Source organism: Carcharhinus amblyrhynchos, chromosome 3, assembly GCF_965287045.1.
Source record: "Carcharhinus amblyrhynchos chromosome 3, sCarAmb.v2.hapA, whole genome shotgun sequence".
Classification (NCBI taxonomy): domain Eukaryota; kingdom Metazoa; phylum Chordata; class Chondrichthyes; order Carcharhiniformes; family Carcharhinidae; genus Carcharhinus; species Carcharhinus amblyrhynchos.
Genome location: NC_137326.1, coordinates 89,083,939 through 89,108,385, shown reverse-complemented (window position 1 = coordinate 89,108,385; position 24,447 = coordinate 89,083,939). Strand labels below are relative to the sequence as shown.

The following is a 24,447-nucleotide window of genomic DNA, read 5'->3' as shown; positions in this document are numbered from 1 at the left end:
TTATTTTATTAAAAGCCCTGGAATTAAAGGGGCAGTGGCAGCCTCGGATACGAAACTGGCTGAGAGACGGAAAGAATAGTAATGAACGATTGTTTTTAAACTGGAGGGGCAAGGGGTGTTTGCTGAGGTCGATATTAGCACCTCTTTTTGATACACATCAGGGAGTTGGAACTGAGCATGGAGCTTTGCAGACGAGACAATGAGCTACATGACATACCGTCAGGAGGACAGTGGCAGAGTTCGGGGAATATCAGCTGGTACAATGGGCAAAGGATTGATAGATCAAATATAATGCAAAGAAGAAACGTGCAGTATTCCATTTTGGAGGGGCAGTGTTACCTAAATGAAGATCATAAAATTGCTACAGAATGGACAGAGGCAATTTGGTCCATTGAGTCTGCACTGACAACAATCCCACCTTGGCCATATCCCCAAAACCCCATGTATTTGGCTTGCCAGTTCCCCTTGACACTAAGGAGCAATTTAGCACAGCCAATCAACCTAACCCGCACATCCTTAGTGTGTGGGAGGAAACCGGAACACCTGAAGGGAACCTATGCAGACATGGTGAGAACATGTAAACTCCACACAGATAGTGACCCAAAGGCTGGAATTGAATCCAGGTCCCCTGAGCTGTGAGGTAGCAGTGCTAATAAGCATCCCATATGATCTAGTGGTTGGATTCTTGGTTTTCACCCAGATGGTCCCGGTTCGACTCCTGGTATGCGAAATCACATTGGGGGGGTGGGAAGGGGGAGGGGGCAGCACGGTGGTTAGCACTGCTCCTTCCTGGCACCAGGGACCCAGGTTCAATTCCCAGCTTGGGTCGCTGTGTGGAGTTTGCACATTCTCCCCATGTCAGCGTGGGTTTTCTCAGGGTACTCTGGTTTCCTCCCACATTCTGAAAGACGTGCTGGTTAGGTGCATTGACCTGAACAGGCACCAGACTGTGGCAACTAGGAGAATTTCACAGTAGCTTCACAGCAGTGTTAATATAACGTGGCTAACAAATGTACTTTAATCACTGTGCAGCCATGCTGCGTATAGTTTTAAAGGGATTAGAGGAACAGGAAGACTTGAAGATTCACACACACAAATCTCCAACAGGGCAAGTTGGTAAAGCTCCTTTTCTAAAAGCTTAAAAGATCCCTTACTTCGTAAATAGATCAATACTGAAGAGAAATGGGGAAATGACAGTAAAGCTTTCTAAAATCACTGGCTATACCTCACCTTGAATACTGGGTGGAATTTTAGCAGCATGTCTGCCCGAGTTTCATATGATCCCACCCAAGGTCAACGGAGAATGCTGTACTCCGAGCCTCCCCCGCCCCGGAATCGGGGCAGGCATGCCAGTACAATTCCGGTCACTGTGTCCAATTCTTTAGAAAGGGTGTCAGAGCTTGGAGAAGGTGTAGAGGAGATTTACTGCAATAATATCACAGATGAACGTTTGCATTTTTGTGGAGAAACTAGGAAACAAGAAAAGTTGGATTGTTCTTGGGGGAGGGAAGGATAGGGGAGATTTAACTGACGTTCAAATTTATGAGGGGTTTTTACAGGGTTGTTGGGGAGTTGGGGGGGGAATGGTTTGTTCTGGCAAGCAGGTTGGATTCAGATAAGCTGGGGGATGTGGGATAGGGAAAAGTGTTTCAACTGAGTGAATTACAATCTGAAATGCATCAAGTGACAGATTGGTGGAAGCAGATTCCATTCAAGCTTTTGAAAGGGAACTGGATCTCCAATTAAGGAAATATTTGCAGGGCTCTGGAAAGAGTAGGATGGTGAGGCTAATTGGCAACTCAAGAGGACTGGCCCAGGAATGATGCATCAGGTGGCCTACTTCTGAGCGGGATGATTCTATGCTAAATGACTGGGACTGCTCACAAATACCTGTGTTTTAATTTAAAAAAAAGGTAATTTGATTTACAATTTGGCACTCCATATTTAAAAGGCCCTTTCTATCACTGGCTACCCAATTTGAACTATTTTCAGGCTGATTTCCATTCCCTATTTCATGCAACTTCATAAAATAGTTGGGCATAAAATGTGGGCAATGATAGCTCTCAGCCCACATTCTCTGGCAGCTCAGCTCTCTATAAGCTGTAATCAATGGAAAGTTCACCAGAACTCAGAAATGGTAACTTTAAAATACAATGATGTGACGACTTTAACATTTCTTTTTGAAGGTTGAAGTGCGAATACTTTGAAGATGACAGCATGGTGTCACATGAGTGTCATGGTGGCACAGTGGTTAGCACTGCTGCCTCACACCTCCAGAGACCAGGGTTCACTTCCCGGCTTGGGTCACCCCCTGTGTGAAATCTGCACGTTCTCCCCATGCCTGCGTGGGTTTCCTCTGGGTGCTCTGGTTTCCTGTTATAGTCTGAGAGACGTACTGGTTAGGTGCATTGAAGATTCTAAATTCTCCTTCAGTATACCCAACTGGCATTGGAGTTTGGCGACTAGGGGATTTTCACTGTAACTTTGTTGCAGTGTTAATACAAACTTTCTTGTGGCTAATAAATAAACTTTATATTAGGCTAATTAACCATCTCATTGTAATCAAACCACAAAGGAAAATAATATGATATTAAACCTGTTTGACTTGTTACTTTTACCAGATTAATTTTAATCCTTCCGGCATTAAACATTTACTTGACACTTCTAATAGACAGAGGTCATTTTATTCAGACAAAAATAAGTTACTGTGGATGCTAGAAATCTAAAAGAGAAGCAGAAAATACTGGAAACACTCAACAAGTCAGGCAGTATGTGTGGAGGAAGAAACAGGGTGGGATTTTCTGTGCAGCCCACCGCGTGTTTCATGGTGGCAGAGTGGCCACCATTGGTCGGCGGTGGGATCTTCTGGCCCCGCCGTTGTCAATGGGGTTTCCGCTGAATGCACCTCTCGCCACCAGGAAACCTGCGGCAGGTGTGCGTTGTCGGCAGGACTGGAAGATCCTGCCGGCGTAAACGGCCAGAAAGATCTGGCCACAGAGTTAACGTTTCAGGGTGATGACCTTTCATCTGGAAAGAAAAGAAAGGGGTAATGGTAAAAATGGGTGACATTTGAATAGCTTTTTTTCCTGTAATATCCGAAGTTGTTTCAGCAATACAGTGCAAAATATGACTTGTGAACTGAACTTCCCTCCCAGCACAGAATAGCAATGTTAAAATATAAATAGAACAAAATCAATATCTGTTGGATAGAACTTCTTTAAAATCATAACCCATTTGTCAAGCCATCATGAGTTACCATATCAGTCTTCGTAATATATCCTTTACCCCTTACATAACCTATTGCCTAATCAGTTTAAATGGGAGTGCAAACACATGGGAGGGATATTTACCAGATAATAAATTGATTGAATAATTTTATACAGTAGCAGATGGTTTTATTTGTAGTATATATCAGAAAACTGATCTGATGTATATGCTCCCTTGTTAGGTAATTCTGGGATTTGTCAAGATCTTAAGATTTTGTGATGAAACATTTATTATTATGGACCAAGAATATCTCATGGTCAATCAAATCCAGAAAACTGGAGTAATTTGTTAAGTTCTTGGAAGTAAAACTATGAGCTACTGTTGACAGCATCACTCAACAATGAGAATGTCACTTGAATACAAGTTAAACCACTTGAGCATTCGAAAGCTAATGGAAAAGAATCCCTTCTGGTTTAACTGGTTTTTAAGTACATTGCTAGCAGTGTTTACGTAGTTTCAGCCTGATTAGATTGTCTACGTGCAGGTATTTAGCTCTGTCAGAAATTTGGATTGCCACTGCTCATGTGCAAGTTGTGTGTTTATATAGATGGAGTGCCAACAGTTCTGGAGCAAACCGGAACAATTGTTGCACTGTCACCCATTTCTGCTGACTATGTATGTTAAGTACTCTGACAAATGGTCATTCTGACTGAAACGTTGGTTCTATTCCCTCTCCACAGATGCTGTCTGACCTGTTGTGATTTTCAAGCATTTTCTGTTTTTGTTTCAGACTCCAGCATCCGCAATATTTTGCTCTTAATGATGATATGGAACTTAGAACATAAGAAATAGAAGCAGGAGTAGGTCATTCAGCCCTTAAAGCCTGCCCTGCTATTCAGTGTGACCATGATTAACCTTCTATCTCAATATCATTTTCTTACACTATTCCAATATCCCTTGATGTTTTTAAATATGGAGAAATAATTTCCAATGAAAGAGTTCCTTGCATTAAGATAAGCTATTTGACACATGGTAATTGCCAATGTTTGTACTCCACAGGAGTCTCCTGCCACCTGTAATCCAAGGACCAGGAATGCTCTGGGATCATGGGTTGAAATCCCACCAATGATAGAATTTATCACAAAATCTGGAATTGAAAGATAGTGTAACAGTCTGCATTATGGAGACTATCTCCAATTGCAGCAAAAAACCATCTGATTCAATAATGTCCTTTGGGGAAAGATATCTTACCTGGTCTGGCCTAGGTAACACCAGATTCACAGCGATATAGTTGACTCTTAAGTGCTCTCTGAAATGGTCTAGCAAGCCACTCAGTTCATGAGCAATTAGGGATGAACAACAAATGCTGGTCTTGCCAGTGTTGCCTACATCCCCATGAAAGAATACATTAAAAAAACTTTTTCACATCATACTTAGATATTGTTTTAAAAATGTTCCAATGCTATCTGCTTCTTGTGTTTGCGGAATCATGTTTTCACCAATTGCAGCATAAAGAAAATCCTTCTAAATTATTTCTTCCTTCTGTAGCAACCTTACATTTGCCTTGCCTTGTGGATTCATCAATGTGGAAACAATTTCTCCGACCTTCAATCTCTTGAATTCTCTCATAATTTTAAAGATCTTTATTCGGACTCTTTTTAGTCTTCAATATTCCAGAGAAATAAGCTCAGCTTGCACAATTTTTCCTGATCGTTGCATCCTCAATTTTAGTTAAACCCCTATGAAATATTTTTGCAATTTCCCTAGAGATTCAACATCCATATTTTGTAGTATAGAGATCAGGGATAGAAATTGAAATGCATTGCCCTGCTTTTTGGAAGCGATGAAAACAGCTGGACAGCATTTTTAACAGTGGACAGCCAATGCCCAATGTGCTGTCCTACTGTTAAAATTGCATGACAGCTATTTTGTGCCCCAGCAGATATAGAAAAAAGCGCATTAGAACCTTTATTTATGAAGACTGTTCATTTGGCTAATTTATCATAAGAAGCGCTAGGCAGGATTTGAAAACTCCAGTCAACTTGAGGGTTAGAGAAGGCTAGAAATTTGTTAAGCTATGTTAAGAATTCTAGTTGGGGTATGTCTGTGGTAATTTGCTCAGAACTTGTGTACATCCCATAAAAGCCTTAAAATTATCCCAAAGTTCTGTAGAAAATTCATCCTTGAAAGGCCAAAGACCCTATAAGGAGCATTGATGGCCTTCTAAGATTCTATAGACTCTGGAACAGTTTGTCCAGATTGGAGGGCACCTATTCTAACCCTGCTATTTAAAAAGGGAGGTAGAGAGAACACAGGGAATTATAGACCAATCAGCCATTATGTTTGGTAGTGGGGAAAATTCTAGAGTACATAATCAAAGATTTTATAGCAGGGCACTTGATAAGCAGTGGTAGAATTGGACAGAGTCAGCATGGATTTATAAGAGGGAAAATCATTCCCGACAAATCTACTGGAATTCTTCAAGGATGTTACTAGTAGAGTTGACAGTGGATAGCCAGTGGATGTGGTTTATTTGAAGGCTTTCAACAAAGTCACACATAAGAATAAAATTAAGGTGCATGGAATTACGGGTAGTGTATTGAGATGGATCGAAAGTTGGTTGGCAAACGGGAAACAAAGACTAGGAATAAACAAGTAATTTTCCAAATGGCAGGCAGTAGTTAGTGAGGTATCACAAGGATCAATGCTACAACCCCAGTGATTCACAATGTATGTTAATAGTTTAGTTGACAAAACTAAATCTAATATCTTCAAATTTGCAGGTGACACAAAGCTGGGTGGGAGGGTGAGCTGTGAGGAGGATTCAAAGATTTGATTTATTGTCACGTATTAGTATACAAGGAAAAGTATTGTTTTTTGTGCACTATACAGACAAAGCGTACCGTACATAGAGAAGGGAAGGAGAGAGTGCTAAATATATTGTTATAATCATAGCTAGGGTATAGAGAAAGATCAGCTTAATGCGAGGAAGGTCCATTCAAAAGTTTGATGGTAGCAGGGAAGAAGCTGTTCTTGAGTCGGTTGGTACGTGTCCTGAGCCTTTTGTGTCTTTTTCCTCATGGAAGAAGGGGCCGTGGGTTAGTGGTTAGCACTGCTGCCTCAGTGCCAGGGACCTGGGTTTGATTCCTGGCTTGGATGACTGTCTTTGTAGAGTTTGCATGTTGTCCCTGTGTCTACATGGGTTTCCTCTGGGTGCTCCAGTTTCCTCTCACAGTCCAAAGATGTATGGGTTATGTGTACTGGTCATGCTAAATTGCTCTTTAGTGTTGGGGGGCTAGCTTGTGGAGCAGCACAGTGGCACAGTGCTTAGCACTGCTGCATCACAGTGTCAGGGACCTGGGTTCGATAGTTGGCTTGCATCACTGTCTGTGTGGAGTTTGCATGTTCTTCCTGTGTCTGCATGGGTTTCCTCTGGGTGCTCCAGTTTCCTCCCACACTCCAAAGATGTGTGGATTATATGTACTGGCCATGCTAAATTTCTTCTTAGTGTCAGGGCGACTAGCTAGGGTAAATGCATGGGGTTGTGTGGATACAGTCTAGGTGGGTTTGTTGTCAGTGCAGACTCAATGGGCCAAATGGCCTCCTTCTGCATTGTAGGAATCTATGATTCTATGAAGAAGGTAGAAGAGAGAATGTCTGGGGTGTGTGGGATCCTTAATTATGCTGGCAGCTTTTTCAAGACAATGGGAAGTGTAGACAATGTCAATGGATGGGAGCCTGGTTTGAGTGATGTACTGGGCTTCATTCATGACCTTTAGTACTTCCTTGCGATCTTACACAGAGCAGGAACCATACCAAGCTGTGATTCAACCAGGAAGAATGCTCTTGATAATGTATCTGTTAAAGTTGTGAGAGTTGTAGTGGACATGCCAAATTTCCTTCAAATTCTGAGTAAGTAAAAGCTTTGGTGGGCTTTCTTATAGTGTCAGCATGGAGGGGCCAGGACAAGTTGTTAGTGACCTGAACATCTAAAAACTTGAAACTCTTGATCATTTCTACTTCATCCCCATTGATGTAGACAGAGGCATGTTCTCCACTATGCTTCCTGAAGTCAATGACTATCTCCTTTGTTTTGTTGACATTGAGGGAGAGGTTATTGTTGCCACACCAGTTCACCAAATTCTCTATCTCATTCCTGTATTCTGTCTCGTTATTGTTTGAGATCTGTCCTGCTATGGTAGTGTCATCAGCAAACTTGAAAATCGAGTTGAGGGGAATTTGGCCACACAGTCATAGGTGTATAAGGAGAGTAGTAGGGGGCTCAGAACACAGCCCAATGGGGCACTGGTGTTGAGGATGATTGTGGAGGAGGTGTTGTTACTTATCCTTACTGATTGCGGTCTATGTTTTAGGAAGTTCAGGATCCAGTTGCAGAGGGACGAGCCGAGTCCCAGGCTCCAAGAGTTTAGAGATGAGTTTCATAGGAATAATGGTGTTGAAGGCCGAGCTGTAGTTGATAAATAGAAGTCTGAAATAAGTCTTTGTGTTCCAGGGTTGAGGGCAGGGCCAGGGAGATGGCGTCTGCTATGGGCCTGTTGTGGACGATAGGCAAACTGTAGTGGATCCAGGTAATCAGAGACTGGAATTGATTCATGCCATGCTTCAGTGTGATTTGGACAAATTGAGTGAGTGGGCAAATGCATGGCAGATGCAGTGTAATATGGATAAATGTGAGATTATCCATGTTGGTAGCAAAATGGAAGGTAGATTATCTGAATGGCTATAAATTAAGAGAGGAGAAAGTGCAACAAGAACTGAGTGTCCTTGAAAATCAGTCACTGAAGGTAAGTGTGCAGATGTAGCAGGCAGTGAAGAAGGCAAATGGTATGTTAGCTTTCTTAGTGAGACAATTCAAGTTCAGGAGGAAGGACGTATTGCCACAATCCTATAAGGCCTTGATGAGGCCACACCTGGAATATTGTATACTGTGTTGGTTTGTTGTCTGAGGAAGGATGTTCTTGCTATAGAGGGAGTGCAGCGAAGGTCTACCAGACTGATTCCTTTGATGACAGGATGGACATATGAGGATAGATTGAGTTGGTTAGGATTATATTCACTGAAGTTTAGAAGAATGAAGGGGGATCGGATAGAAGCTTATGAAGTTCCGACAGGCTAGACATGATAAATGCAGGAAAGATTTTCTGGAGGTTGGCAACGTCCAGAACAAGGGATGATAGTCTAAGGATATAGAGAATACCTTTTAGGACAGAAAGAAGAGAAATTTCTTCACCCAAAGAGTGGTAAATCAGTGGAATTCAGTACCACAGAAAGCAGTTGATGCCAAAACATGTATATTTTCAAGGAGTTAGATATAGCCGTTAAATGAAGGGGATCAAATGATGCAGGAATAAGGTGTAATCAGGCTATTGAATTGGATGATCATAATGAAAGGTGGAGCAGGCTCAAAGGGTTGAATGGCCTTCTCAAATTCCTATTTCCTATGTCTCCATGTTAAGTCTTTCTCATCCCTTCAACCTAGAAGGTCCTGGAGATGCCTCAGATAGGATGGATATTGGTGACACTTCTTTCCAGGTTATCATGTTATGAATATCAGATGCTTTGGAGGCCCAAAGAGTAGTCAGAACCAAACTGAATTAAGTTCTCATAAAGGGACATATAGTACATGTTGTGTTTTATGTAAGATTACAAAATGTCAGAAAACTCAGCAGAAACAATGTGGAGGATTGCCCACATTGAATTTTGTATCATTTTGGAATAAGTACCTCACACAGACTTCTTGATGAAACTAGATGCTATTACAGTACATTACTGAATCTTGGTGTGATCCAGGATGCAAACTTGCCCTCGGGTTCCATGAAGAATAGAAGGTGACTTACTGAAATCCTCCAATAAGAAGAGGAGTGAGGCAAGATTGCTCACTGCCACTTTTGGTATTCAATATTTTCAATAATGATGACTAGATGACATTTTAGGAAGAAATTTCAGAGCACCAGTTATAACCATTTATAAATGAAATGCAACATTCCTTTTTCAATAGTGTTATATTCTTGGGATGTAGAATAGCTATTACAAAATACTATTCTTAGCACAGAATTACACACAACAGGAGTGCATTTTAGGGGAGGCAAGGACATGGTGACTGGATTAGTAATGCAAAGACCCAGGACAAGATCTGGGGATACAGGTTCAAATCCTACCAAAGCAGATGATGAAATTTGAATTCAATAAAAAAAAACAGGAATTAAAAGTCTAACAATGGCCATGAAACCATTATTGATTGATATTAAAAAAATGCCCTTTTGGGAAGGAAATCTTAACCTGGTCTAGCCTATGTATTGAAGATCCCTAGCAGTGTGGTTGATTCTCTCGTGCCCCCTGAAATGGAGGGCAGGTATGGACAATAACTGCTGGACCAGTGATTCCCACATCCCCTGTGCGAATAAAGAATTTATTCAGACATGGGCACACATTAGACATTTGAGCACAGACAAATGAAATGTGCACAATTATCTCTTGATTAAAATTGATAAATGGAGAATAAATAGATATCATGTTTGAATTTCTGATATGCCCTTAAAGTTTATTTATGAGTCACAAGAAGGCTTACATTCATGCTACAAATGAAGTTAATGTGAAAATCCCCTAGCCCTCCATTGGGAATAAAAATCTACACCAATGGCTTCTGCTGAATATTTTTACGAATAGGCAAACCAAATTAAGTGTAGTGATTGATATTTCAAACTACAGCATTATTTTACACAACTCAAAGTGGGATCTCAAGCACACTGATTATCCCATTAATTGAATCATATCAGTACCTGGGAGTCCTTGATGCCAGTTGCAGCCTTGACAAAGTATTTAACAACATTGTTAACTAAAGGCAAAAAAGACACTGGACAGAATTTTCCAATCTCACCCACCATGGGAATTTTCCAATCTTGGGACAAGCGTGACTGAAAAATCCCACCCATTGACGTCTTTGAAAGCAGTGAATGACCAAAGTACTAATGCAGGCAATACTTCAAACAACTGTCCTTCATGGATACAAACTTCTTGGTGTCCAACTAAAATGTTTTTTAACAAGATCCTAAACCAAAATGTGGAGTAGATTTTTGGTTCAATGGGGATACAGTTATAGGCCGATCAACATTATTTTTTGTTGGGTTGTCCTCCCATGGTAATAAGTCCCTGGCTCAGTAAAAAATGGCTGCATTTGCTGCCACTGCAACTTAGGGGGCATATTGACTGAACATGCAGTCGCAGTGCTTGTGACAGTCACTGTCAACCATATGTAGCTGTCTACATCAAAGTATAGGATTATCCATAAGATTGAGTGAGGTAAAATACTTAAATAAGTGCAGTGTCAGTAAGGTGTCTTTTTTTTCACCATGGTTAAGGAGTACAGTTTTCACAGAAGGTTGAAGCCCAAAACACTTGTTAAAAATCCTGGGATTGAGATTGTAATGCCCTGCTCCCTGCCTCACAGGCAGCATTCCCAACCCCTGACTGCCTCCCTCTTTCTTGCCACCCTGTACCCTCACTGTCTACGTGCAGTGAGCAAGGAGGCCAAGAGTCGGGAATGGGATGTTAACCATTGAGGGCAAGCAAAGGGCTGAGCTGGTCCTCAAATGAAGTGAGCATGTGAGTGAAGATCACTCACCAATGGCGCCAGCCTTACTGCGCATGAACATGGGGCAGAGTGGTTGTTGACTCCCTATTCCAGGAATGATAACATCAGTGGCCCTGACTTCCTGTTCCTATGCCGTGACAGGAGGTATGATGAAAAAAGAAAGACCTGCCATTATATTGTGCCTTTCATGCTCAAGTGCTTTTGAATTCTTAATATTGTCTTCTTGAGGGGGCTGCTGTGGCCAGTTTTGCACACAGCTATAATATTGGCCAGATCATCTGTTTCAGTGTTGCTGGAGAGATTAATATTGGCTGGGATATCCTGAGGCCATCTCTGACCTTCTTGGAAATTATGCCATAGGATCTTTGATATTCATCCCAGAGGGAGGTTAGGGGCTCAGTTTAATTTTTCACTCAAAAGATAACACCTCTGACAGTGCAGCACACTCTCAGTCACCTTAAATTTGTGCACTTATGTCACTTGAGCAAGACTTGAACCTACAACCTTCTTACTCATAGGTGAGAGCACTATCAACTGAGTCACAGCTGACACTACAAGCAGCTGGTGATGAATAAGCCTTGTAAACAGCATTGGATAAGGTCTAGGATACCATGAACTGTTTGCGTAGGTGCTTCCAAGTGAATGTTCATAGCAAAACAGACAGCTGTCTGGGATGCCAGACCTGAAAAAACATATGTGCAGGACTGGATATAGTTGTTGCTACTCTTTCAAAAATGACCAGTTTACTGGCATATAGTGCTGTGTGGTTTGGAGTATGGCACCAATGCCCTTACATTTATAGTGAATTGTATTGCTTATGAAGAATTCGTGGAACCTGTTGTCTGTCTACCAGGTTGGTACCTCTTACCCCTTGTACTGGGCTCAGCAGGTGCAACATTTTGTTCATTAAATTTGATGAAGTTTTTTTGGAATGAGCTTCATGTAGTGATGTACTTGTCAATTAGTTCCTGCATTCCTGGGGAAGGGATGTTAACACATTACATTCAAGTCTTATCCCATCAAAATAAAGTAACCATTTCTGTATCCAAAGGTGTGTAGGTCAGGTTGATGGCCATGGTAAATTGCCCCTTAGTGTCAGGGGCATGTGCAGGGTAAATATGTGGGGTTATGGGGACAGGGCCTAGATGGGCTTGTTGTCGATGCAGGCTCAATGGGCCAAATGGTCTCCTTTTGCACTGTAGGGTTTGATGATTCTGTATAACCACATGATTCATGCTTTCCCTTCCATCATACCTTACAATACCTTAGAATGCAAAATGAGAGATAGTTGAGAGACAAAGGTTCCCAAAATACATTCCTTTAAAGTTGATTTATTAGTGTCACAAGTATGCTTATATCAACAATGCAGCAAAATTACTATGAAAATCCCTTTGTTGCCACACACCAGCACCTGTTCGGATACACAGAGCATTTAGCATGGCCAATAGGCCTAACCAAGATGTCTTTCATTCTGTGGGAGGAAACTGGAACACCCAGAGGAAACTCGTGCAGAGACAGGGAAACATGCAGACTCCGCACAATCATCCAAGCTGGGAATCGAACCTGGATCCCTGGTGTTAGGCAGCAGTGTTAACTGCTGTGCCACCGTGACCTATCAGAAATGGGAGAGCAGGGTCTAGGAGGATTGGGAATGCAGGGCATGTCAGGGTAGGGGGCTGCCAGTGGTGGTAGTGTGGTGGCTCCATCCTTGGAGAGTGTTCATTGTATGAAAGCTATGAGCATGGGCTTGTGTGACAGCGATAAATGTGTTTGTGAGAAAGGAATGAGTGTATGTGAAGGGTAAGAATACATGTACAAGAAAGAGAAATGACTTCCATAAATTAGTTTTTCTACGTTTGTTCCTATTGCATGAAAATGAGCTTTTTTTGTGGCTTTGCTCTTTAATGCAATAATAATTTTTCTCCGGGGTCCCTTCAGTACTCCTGGGAGGTCCAAAGGGTTCCATGGCTGGTTAAGTTTGGGAAATGCTGTATTAAACTAAATGTTCCATGTAAATACAATTTCAATTAGATTATGCAACATGTAATAATTTTATTTTCAGGAAGCGTTGCTGGCCATAGAATACCCCAACAATTAGATAAAATGTGCACCAAGTTTCTGCATCCTTACAGAATAATGAAACAACGAGAGAAAGATCAAAAGAGAATGTATCATTTATGATGGTAACTAGGTTACAAGGTACCCAATGCACCCCACAGCACCTATCCTCGACTATGTCAGTTAGAATTGTATTCATTGGAGTTTAGAAGAGTGAGAGGGAATCTCATAACCTTATAAAATTCTCACAGGATTAGACAGGGTAGATCCAGAAAGAATGTTCACAAAGGTGAGGGGGTTCAAAACTAGGGTGTCTTAGTTTGAGGATAAGGTGTAAACTTTTTAGGACTGAGGTGGGAGGAATTTCTTCACCCAAAAAGTGGTGAATCTGTGAAATCCACTACCACAGAATGTAGTTGAGGCCAAAACATTGCGTGATTTCAAGAAGAAATTAAATATAGCTCTTGGGGCCAAAGAGATGTGGGAGGAAGTGGGGGGGGGGGGGTGGAAATCAAGATATTGAATTTGATAATCAGCCATGAACAAAGTGAACAGCGGAGTAGGCTCAAAGGGCCAAATGCTTCTAGTTTCTATGTTTCTAATTAAACCCCTAACAGGAAGGCACATTGATTTTGTGAGTAGCTGCACCACCCATCCCAAGTTAGATAAAGTTCCAATAAATACGAGATATTCAGAATAATCTATGAGTGATACTACAATTTAGCCTTCATCAATATTCTCCAGATGACTGGGAGGCTCTTTAGAAGGTAGGTCAGCACATACTCAAGAGCTTCAAATTTCTATGGGCCTAAATCACCAACAACCTGTCCTGGTCCCTCCAAGATAACGCTGAAGTTAAAAAAAACTTCAGGTGGCCCTTCTTAAGTTTATTTATTTGTCACAAGTAAGGCTTACATTAACATTGCAATTAAGCTGCTGTGAAATTTCCCTAGTCGCCACAGCCCAGCGCCTGTTCAGGTCAATGCACCTAACCAGCACATGACTATGGGAGGGAACTGGAGCACCCAGAGGAAACCCACGCAGACACGGGGAGAATGTGCAAACTCCACACAAATAGTGACCCAAGCCGGGAAACGAACTCGGGTTGCTGGCGCTGTGAAGCAGCGGTGCTAACCATCTCAGGAGGTTAAGGAAATTTGGCATGTCTGCAATGACACTCACCAACCTTTACAGATGCACCATAGAAAGCATTCTGATTGTATCTGGTTGTAGGGTGGCACAGTGGCATAATGGTTAGCACTGCTTCCTCAGTTCCAGGAACCCAGGTTCAATTCCGGCATCTGGTGACTGTCTGTGTGGAGTTTGCACGTTCTTCCTGTGTCTGCATGGGTTTCCTGCGGGTGCTCTGGTTTCCTTCCACTGTCCAAAAATGTGTGGAAATACTTGGGGATTACAGGGAGAGGGCCTAGGTGGAATTGTTGTTGGTGCAGACTTGGTGAGCTGAAGGGCCTGTTTCTGCACTGTAAGGATTCTATGATTCTATCACAGCTTAGTGTGGCTTCTGTTCTGTCCTCGACTCTAAGAAATTACAAAGGGTCATGAACATCATGCAAACCGGCCTCCCATCCATTGACTCCGTCTACATTTCTCGCTGCCTCGGAAAAGCAGCTGGCATAATCAAGAATCTCACACACCACAGACATTCTCTCTTTCACCTTCCTCCATCGGGAAAATGATACAAAAGTCTGAGGGCACATACCAACTGCTCAAGGACAACTTCCTTCCTCTGCCATCAGACTTTTGAATGGCCCTACCTTGTAATAAGTTGATCTTTCCCTGCACCCTAGCTATGACTGCAACACTACATTCTGCACCTTCTTTCCTTCTCTATGTGTGGAATGCTTTGTCTGTATAACACACAAGAAGCAATACTTTTCTCTGTATACTAATATATGTGACAATAATAAAGCAAATCAAAAATACTGTTCAAGCAATTCAACTTTTAAGGGAACACTACCTATTGAAGTCATGGTGCTATAAGTTCAAAGCTGAACCAATGCAAAACAGTTTACTTTAGAAGAGATCGCACCTCATTCTGTTGTTTGCCATGAGGCTAAATCATACTGTACATTTTCTGATTCTGTAGTCCAACCTGGTTTGTAGCCAAACAGATATGGCACACCTAATATTGTCAATAAAATGCAGATACATGTGCGCCCTTACAGCCACAGATGCAAAGACACAAAAAGTCCCCATTGCATGTTTCTATAAAGTATGTGGTGATTGGGGTGTGTGACTAGTTGCTTATAACCACAGGAATGATAATAAAACAATTGTTTGCCTAATAATTACTGTTGCAATAAGTGCAGGCTGTCGACACAAACATGGGCGGCACAGTGACACAGCAGTTAACACTGCTGACTCACAGCACTAGAGTCCCAAGTTCAAATCAAATGGCTTGGGTCACTGTGTGTAGAGTTTGCACATTCTCCCCGTGTCTGTATGGGTTTCCTTTGGGTGCTCTGGTTTCCTCCCACAGTCCAGAGATATGTGGTTTAGGTGGATTGGCCATGCTAAATAGTCTGTGTGTTTGGGGTGGCCAGCTAGGGTAAATGCATGGGATTGTGGGAATACGGCCTGGGTGGGATTGTGGTGCTGACTTGATGAGCCAAATGGCCTCCTTCTGCACTGTAGGATTCTGATATGTAACCTTTGGTAGAGATGGCAATAATAAAAACTTCTGACAATGATACTTTAGTAAAGAGAGGTTGGCTGACAGTTTTATGACTGCAGTGTAGTTCATCATTGGAAATAGAAGTGACTCTTGCTTTTTCTTGCCATTTTACTTAATGAAATTTTTAAATGATTTGAATCCATAATGTGTGATAAAGTAACATTTGCAGCAAACAAGTGCCAGGCAAAGACCATTTCGAACAAGAGAGCACCTAAGCATCTACCCTTGACATTCAAATGCATTACATTCACTAAGTTCCCTTGCTGTCAACATCTTGGGATTAATATTTACCAGAAACTTAAGGACCAGCTACACTAATACTGTGGCTGCATCCCAACCAGGCCAGAAGCTGAGAATTCAGTGATCAGTAACTCATTCCCTGACTCCCCCACTTCTCTGCACCATCTACAAGGCACAAGTCAGAAATGTGATGGAATACTGTCCAATTGCCTGGATGAGTGCAGCTCTAAAAAGACTAAATCATTGAATCCCTATAGTGCAGAAGGAGGCCATTTGGCCCATCGAGTCTGCACTGACCACATTTCCAGGCCCTATTAATGTAACCCCACATATTTACCTTGCTAATCCCTTGACGTTAGAGTCAACTTAGTATGGCCAATCAAACTAATCCACACATCTTTGGGCTGGGGGAGGAAACCGGAGCACCTGGAAGAAACCCACATAGACATGCGGAGAATGTGCAAACTCCATAAAGACATATGACCCGAGGCCGGAACTGAACCAAGGTCCCTGTCACTGAGACAGCAGTGCTAACCACTGTGGCACCATGACACCCTGCATTTGAAGAAACTCAAGATCATCCAAGTCAAAATAGTCTGGTTTATCAGCATGCCGTCTGCTGCCATAAATATTCACTCATTCCATCATCTTTGTACAGTGGCAAGAATGGCAACTACAGGTAGCCCTACAGCAATTCAAGGCTCTTTTGATAGCAGTTTCCAGGACTGCAACCTCTACCATTTAAAATAAAAAGGCAGCAGATACATGGGAACATTACCATGTTGGGAGATTTCTGCTCCCAAGCCGCACACCATCCTGACTTGGAGCTATATTGTTGTTCCTCCAGTGCCACTGGATCAAAAATCTGAAGTTCCTTCCCGAACAGCACTGTGGGTGTACCTACATCCCATGGGCTGCCATGGCTCAAGAAGCTGAATTACCATTGTTGTAATGTGAAAGGTGGGTAAATGTACCCTGATTAACCTTGACCAGTTTATAGTAACATTTTTAAGTCAGCCACGTTACATGGTGAGATAGACAAAGAGGACAAGAGGTAGCCGAAGGTCCAACATAATTTCATTGAACACTTTCTCAAGAAAACTTTTCACAGCACTGAAGAGTCTTAAATCACTAAGTAAACAGTCTCAAAACAACACAAACTATATATTTCTAACATGCACTTCTGAGGATTCACTACACAGTTCTATTGAGCTCGGTGCCATGCCAGTGTGTGTAGCATTCTTCTAACAAGCAGGTCCACTAGAAATGTAAACAATGTGGCCATCAGCACTGGGCTAGGCATTTTCAGGCCTGTCTAGTTTCAGTGGGAAGTTGCTTATCCAAGCCCTGTTGCATGAGGGTGGCAAAGTGGCTAGGATTTCTGAGTCACAGTGCCAGGGACCCTGGTTCAATTCTGACCTCGGGTCACCTTCTGTGTGGAGTTTGCATTTGTCCTCATGTCTGCGTGAGTTTTCTCCAGGTGCTCCGGTTTCCTCCCACACTCCAAAGATGGGTATGTTAGGTTGATTCGCCATGCTAAATTGACCCTAGTGTCAGGGGATTAACAGCGTAAATGTGTGGGGTTATGAGAACAGGGTCTGGGTGGGATTGTGGTCAGTGTAGGCTTGATGGGCTGAATGGCCTCTGTTCCAGTTCTGCACTTTGCAAATGACAGACTCTGGCTAGGTTTAAACTTGGTTTCCCCATTTTGAGTTTTTATTCATGTTCATTTTTCTGTAACAATTCTGGAGGTCATGGGTCACCTGACCACACCCTCACTTTGGCAAGGACAGTTAGGGATGGGCATCAAGTGCTGGCCTTGCCAGTGATGTTCATATCCTAGGAAGTAATAATTCGAACAAGAAAAATGAACACTGTCTTCATTCTGAGTTAAGTTTAGTTTTAACATAGAACATAGAACACTACAGCACAAACAGGCCCTTCCGCCCACAAGTTGCACCGATCACATCCATACCTACCAAGCCATAGAACAATCTGGAACTCCCAGTCCCATTAGATCCCATATACTCAACCAGAAGTCTTTTAAAAGACGTCACCTCTACCACCACCGACGGCAGCCGATTCCACTCACTCACCACCCTCAGTGAGAAACTTACCCCTAACATCTCCTCTGTACTTGCTTCCCAGCACCTTAAACCTGTGTCCTCTCGTAGCGACCATTTCAGCCCTGGGAAATAGCCTCCGAGAATCCACCCTATCTATTCCTCTCAACATTTTATAAACCTCTCTCAGGTCGCCTCTCAACCTTTGTCTCTCCAGGGAGAAGAGCCCTGGCTCCCTCAAGCTATCTTCATAAGGCATGCCTCCCAATCCAGGCAACATCCTTGTAAATCTCCTCTGCACCCTTTCAATAGCTTCCACATCCTTCCTGTAGTGAGACGACCAGAACTGCGCACAGTACTCCAAGTGGGGTCTGACAAGGGCCTTATAAAGTTGCAGCATTACCTCCTGACTCCTAAACTCAATCCCTCGATTAATGAAGGCCAGTACGCCAGACGCCTTCTTGACCACATCCTCCACCTGCGAGACCGATTTAAGAGTGTAATGGACCCGGACCCCAAGATCCTTCTGCTCTTCAACACAGCTAAGACTCCTACCCTTGATATTGTGCTCCTTTTTCTCATTGGGTAGTGAGAAAATGAATTTTCTCATTGGGTAGCCTTTTGTCTCCAGCGAGATTCTCTTGTCCCGCTGAAGTTGACTCCCCCTCCCTGACAGCAGGATCCTTGGCAGTGGAATGGGCAAGATGTGCAAAAATGTTTAGACTTTGGTGGGACTGGAAGATCTTGCCATTAACCAATGGCTTGCCACTTCTGCTCTGGAAAAACCCACTGTATGGGCAGGTGGTGGGAATGGGGGGAAATTGGAATATCCTGGCATGTAGTCAAGTTTGAATGTGGCTTTGCAAATACACACATTCTGGAACCACAAAATTAAAATTGTCATCAAAGGAAGCTAATTCCTTACTATAATGTCAAAGAAGCATGTTTATTTATTTATTAGTCACAAGTAGGCTTACATTAACACTGCAATGCAGTTACTGTGAAAATCCCCTAGTCGCCACACTCTGGCGCCTGTTCAGTTACACTGAGAGAGAACTTAGCATGACCAATGCACCTAACCAGCATGCCCTTTGGACTCAGGGAGAAAACAGAGCACCTGAGGAAATCCACACAGACACGGGAGACCGCGCAGACTCCGCACAGAATTGACCCCATGCGGGAATTGAACCCGGGTTCCTGGTGCTGTGAGGCAGCAGTGCCATGGTGCTGCCCAAATACTCAGGTAGACGGGTTTTTCCCCACATTTCAACAGAAAACTAGGGGTTTAATTTAGTGTTTAAAATGACTAAAACAATTTCAGCCAGCAACGTTACAATTATTCGACTTCTCTGGAGTTATGTTTGCAGAAGGACTGCCATGTTGTACATCCTCACGTGAACTATTCAGGTACCTGACTGGAATGGTGAGGTCTGAATTTTACGACTTTTGAGATCTATTTCCTAATTTGACTAATTGCCATGATGCCAGTCACAAATCTCTGCCACCCTCTGGACATTTTTTCTCCCATAGCTATAACAATGTGAATAAAAGGATGGTATTGGAATATGGACAACAGCTTTAGAGCATTGCACAAGGAAGAATTTCAGGATGAGGTTGATCAATTCATAGCTATCCTTTGTGAAGTCAGAGGTCCCTGGAGTGATTCATTTTAATTTTTGGTGGAGATTATATTCTGATGACAAAAGGACAAAAATGAATTGATGAAGAATGTCATCTAAACAGCATTGATTTTTCTAGTATTTGTGTGTGCAGATCATGATCTATTATTTAACTTTATATTCTACAGAACAGGAATAGGTTTAAAAATCTCAAATCAGTAGCACTTCAAAATATAAGATTTTCTTTTTAAATCTGCAACAGAACCAGAAATGTAAAAGTAAAATGCAGCAGATGTTGGAAAACTGAAAGTAAAATAGAAAATGCTGGAATTATTTAACAGATCAGGCAGGATCTACAGAGAGGGAAACCAAGCTAATATTCCAGGTCTGTGATTACTCATCAAAACATGATGAAGTTGACCTGAAATGTTGGGCTAAATCCATCACTTCTCCCACTGCCACAGAATTTTCATCCCTGTGCAATGTTGGTGGGGAAATTTTGGGTCTACTTCATCCTTAAGCAGGCCTGGGCAGTGACAAATGTGAGCAGGTACCAAGCTGGGCTGGCTACAAGCTCCAGTTTGGTTCTCTGTCTGGCCACTTAGCTCTTACCTTTCATTCTACCCTCAAACGTCCATGGAAAATAGAGGTTCTATTGTAACCCAATAAAACTGTCACACAAATTTCTTGGTATCCCTGCACAATGATATTAATAGTACAGAATTTTTGAAATTCAGCAAAACATTCATTGTCACCCCAGCTGTGTCAAAAGCTATTAGAGTGGCTGGGCTGCATCTTTTAATTCTGGCAGACCTGAAGATCACCCCTGGCATGGTGATTTCAGGCAGCCCTGTGCCACTTCATAATACCTACTGAACTACACACATATTACAACATGGTGACAGTGAAGGAAGGATCCTGATATCATGAATAAGTAAAGAGCAGCACTCTAACCTGGCCAAAAGCACCAGAAGTGAAGGCTCTGAGGGAGCTCACCAGAGAAAAACTCCACAGCAGGATTGGAAGCAGAAACCAGAAATAAAACTCCACACTACAACAAAAAACTCCACTGAATCTCATGGAAATCCAGCTTCAATACCTAGAGAATGCAGAGTCAGAGCTACATAGCAGCAGTGAACTAAACAAAACTAAAGTTGTTGGTCAGAATGAAATTTAAAATGTTTTTAAGTCAGAAGCACATGAACAGCCTGAGTTCTTAATTGGCATCTGGCCATGTGGTGACAGAGCACACTCTAAATGAACAGGAATTACATTATATATATTTTCTGAAATTTGGCATTTTAAGCCCCAGCAAAAGCTGGGAATTGATGGCTTCGTAACCATACGATTCTTTTGGGTACGTGCTTGGAAGACTCAAAGGTCAATCCAGAAAGTGACCGCTGAAAATTTAAAAGATAAATTGCGACCACCATCATTGCTGGAGTGCACCAAAACTGACAAGAACAGCAAACCCCATCGAGAAGAAGTGAATGGCGGAGCCATTTTGGATTTCCTTACAGCATTTAAATCTATACACAGTTTTAATTTCAAATGATCATGGATCACAAATCTAGTTTTCCCTTAACAGTTTGGACTCAAAGGCCCAGACCGAGTCACAAAATGGGGGATATTGGAGAAAGATGTTCCTTATATACATCATAATGCTTCAGAAACAAAAACAGAAAATCTTGGCAGGTCTGACAGCAGCTGTGGGGAGAGAGCAGAACAAACGCTGAGTCTAGATGACCCAGGTCTAGAGGGCAGTCTTGTACGGGACAGAGATGTGTGTAGAGACAAGCATGGAGACAGTTCCTAGCTTAAACCTTACTCTGTATATCATGTATGTAGTTACCAACAGTTAATGTATATGTATATAGTTAATAAATATTCATTGTTAAACTATGCCAGACATAAAACCTCTGTGAATCCTATTGAATTACACACATGTTTACACTTCCTGCTGCCTCGGCAAAGCAGCCAGCATAATTCAGGACCCCACGCACTCGGACATTCTCTCTTCCACCTTCTTCCGCCGGGAAAAAAATACAAAAATCTGCAATGACGTACAAACCGACTCAAGAGCAGCTTTTTCCCTGCTGCCATTAGACTTTCAAATGGACCTATCTCGCATTAAATTGATCCTTCTCTGCACCCTAGCTATGACTGTAACACTACTTTTTGCACTTGCTCCTTTCCTTTTCTATGAACAGTATGCTTTGTCTGTGCAGTGCACAAGAAACAATACTTTCACTGTATGCTAATACATGTGACAATAATAAATCAAAATCAATACTGAGGCTTCAAACAACATTGTATTGAGCATTCCATTCATATCCCACTTGGTCTTCGTCATCATATCTCTGTGAACTAACCCAGCTCTCTACATAAAATATATCTGTTGTGTGTGGTCAATATTTTTGATATGCTATTATTTAATATTTTTTGTGTGGCCTAGGGGAGAAGTTACCAAACCCTCCAAGATCTCAGTTCTCCTTCAATGCTGGCTTCTTGCATATTCCTGATTTCTACTGCCCATCATTGACAGTTGTGCCTTCAGCTGGTTAGGTCTCAAGTTTATTTATTAGTGCCACAAGTAGGCTTACATTAACACTGCAATAAACTTACTGTGAAAATCCCCTAGTTGCCACACTTTGGCACCTGTTCGGGTACACTGAGTGGGAATTTAGCATGGCCAATGCACATCTTTGGAGTGTGGGAGGAAATCGGAGCACCTGGAGGAAACGCAGACATGGGAAGAACTTACACACTACGCACAGACAGTGACCCAATCCGGGAATTGAACCTGAGTCCCTGGTGCTATGAGGCAGCAATACTAACCACTGTGCTACACTGGAAATCGTGGAATTCTCTCCCTAAACCTTTCTCTTTCTTAATACAACCATCATTTAAAAATCTATCCCTGAACAAATTTTTGGTCAGCTGTTCAAATATCTCTTTATGCAAAATAATATTTGATAGTGCCCCTCTGAAGCACCGTAGGGTTTTGCAGTAGGCAGTATATGTCAGAAATTTCCATTCACACCACTGGGATTCTCTGGTCTTACTGTAGTAAATGGAGATTTGGCTGCGTGCCAAATTCTCCATCTTTGCTTGCAGCAGCAGTGCGGTGTGAACATCTGGAAAATTCTGGCTATTATGTCTGTACGTGGTGAAAGATATCAACACCATTGAAGAAATACAAAGGAGGATTAAGAAAAATCCGCCCAGCCTAAGAGTTTAATGTTCTGGATATTATCCTTGACATACCTGTTATACAAAACATTCATGGCTCACTATTATGTTTGAAACATTGCATTTTGCAGCCAGATTGACACTTTCACAAATGTATGACACCACTTGAGAGTCTGCCTGGTGCAGCTGATAATTGCCCTCCCCCACTAGAAATCTACTATTTTGTTATAACCAAAGGTTACCAGCATGTGCCAGGCTGGATTGATAAACTAGAATTCTTTCAAATGGCTTTGAGCTATTTTCACAAAAAGCAACAACCCTACTAGATATTCAAACATTATTTTTATAATCAATCCATTAACATAAAAGGATCGCTACTGCAGGTATATTCTCACAGCTAGTTTGTCTAACATAGCATTTTTTTTGCAACTCATTATGCTATAGAATCACACATTTCTTTCTTAAAGAATGTTTTATACATTCTCCACTTCTGATTGCTTGAGGTGAATAAATAACTTGCTTTTGCAACTTGTCACACTATAGAGGCACGTATTTCTGCCTTCTTAGGGATTTCTTATTTCTGATTACTTGAGATGGATAAGTAACCTGTTTTTAAAGTGACCCGTAAGCAAACCCAAGCCTAAGAAATTGAAAACAAAACCAGTGATCATTGTAGTGTCTAATCATTCGTTAGGTACTATGTCACAGTTTCAGACAATACTCATCCTCTTGTTAGCTTTTCAGATACATTTCACCACAGTTTCAAAAAATCAATTTCACTTTACAGCCAAGTTGTGCGTGCACCTAAACAAATTGTTGCTTGCCTAATAGTACATAATTACCTTCAACGCACTGAGAGTCTCATCCAACTTGGCTAGTCGGCCTTTGGATAAACTGAAATGATCAAATCAGGATTGGTTTATTTGTGTGTACTGATTAAAGTTACAGCAAATTTGAACAGTGATTGGAAAAAAGTGTTGATCTCACACACAGAGTGGGTTTTGTTGAAAGAAAGGAAACTTCATACTAGATTTGGTACAGAAAACTAGGAAGACAGGTCCTGCCACATATTTGTGCCAGAAATACCTTGCAAAAACCAACAACCCAGTTTAAACACAGCTTTCAGTCAGAATTTAAGCAACAAAAATACAGTCTCACCTTTCCAAAAAGTGGTATATTTGACAAAACTGTTGCTGCTTCTGTGTGGGAGAGGCACAACTGTGTGAAGTTGGCTTATTTAAAGTGAAACAGGTCCTGTAGCTGCTAAGCAGTTGTTTTTGCCACACCTGCTCCCATTTACTATTGTGAACAATTCAGGTGATTGACTCATAAAAACAGGAGTTACTGATAACCAGCAGTAATGTGTTCCTTGCGTCTCCTTGGAGAAATAGGCACCTCCCTCATTCCCCAGGATTGCACTGAATGGGTTTATAACAAATCACAACTAGATATTATGTAGAGATTAACACGGTCACAGCAAAATGGCTAGATAACTCTGACAGCAATTTATAGGTCTCTCATGTCATTCACAAACCCAGGTTGATACATGCATTGAGAAACTGGCATCACATCCTTCAGAATGTATCCCAGACGCTCATACATTAGTGCAACATTAGAGACAGAATGAGAAATACCCAAAAAAAGGCTCCTTTTTTTCATATATTCATCACCATCTCATTCTTTACTGCACTATTACCATATAGTCCCTACAAATCAGAAAGAGGTTATTCGGCCCATTGAGTTTGCACTGACTCTCCAAAG

The 24,447-nt window shown here is 41.9% G+C and overlaps 1 protein-coding gene across 3 annotated transcripts in view; it reads right to left on the bottom strand.

Annotated features, from left to right (window-relative positions):
* Positions 1–24,124, bottom strand: part of sptssb (serine palmitoyltransferase, small subunit B) — a 28,688-nt gene extending 4,564 nt beyond the window's left edge. Inside the window, exons 1-2 of one of the 3 annotated variants that reach the window (XM_080186394.1) lie at positions 23,845–24,124; positions 23,529–23,580 (exon numbers count right to left, since the gene is read on the bottom strand). The gene's annotated coding sequence lies outside the window, so the exon portion shown is untranslated. Of the gene's footprint in view, positions 1–2,814; positions 3,033–23,528; positions 23,581–23,844 lie in introns of those variants that run through there. The other 2 variants (XM_080186395.1, XM_080186396.1) reach the window with 2 other exon arrangements.
* Between the last annotated feature and the right edge of the window lie 323 nt (positions 24,125–24,447).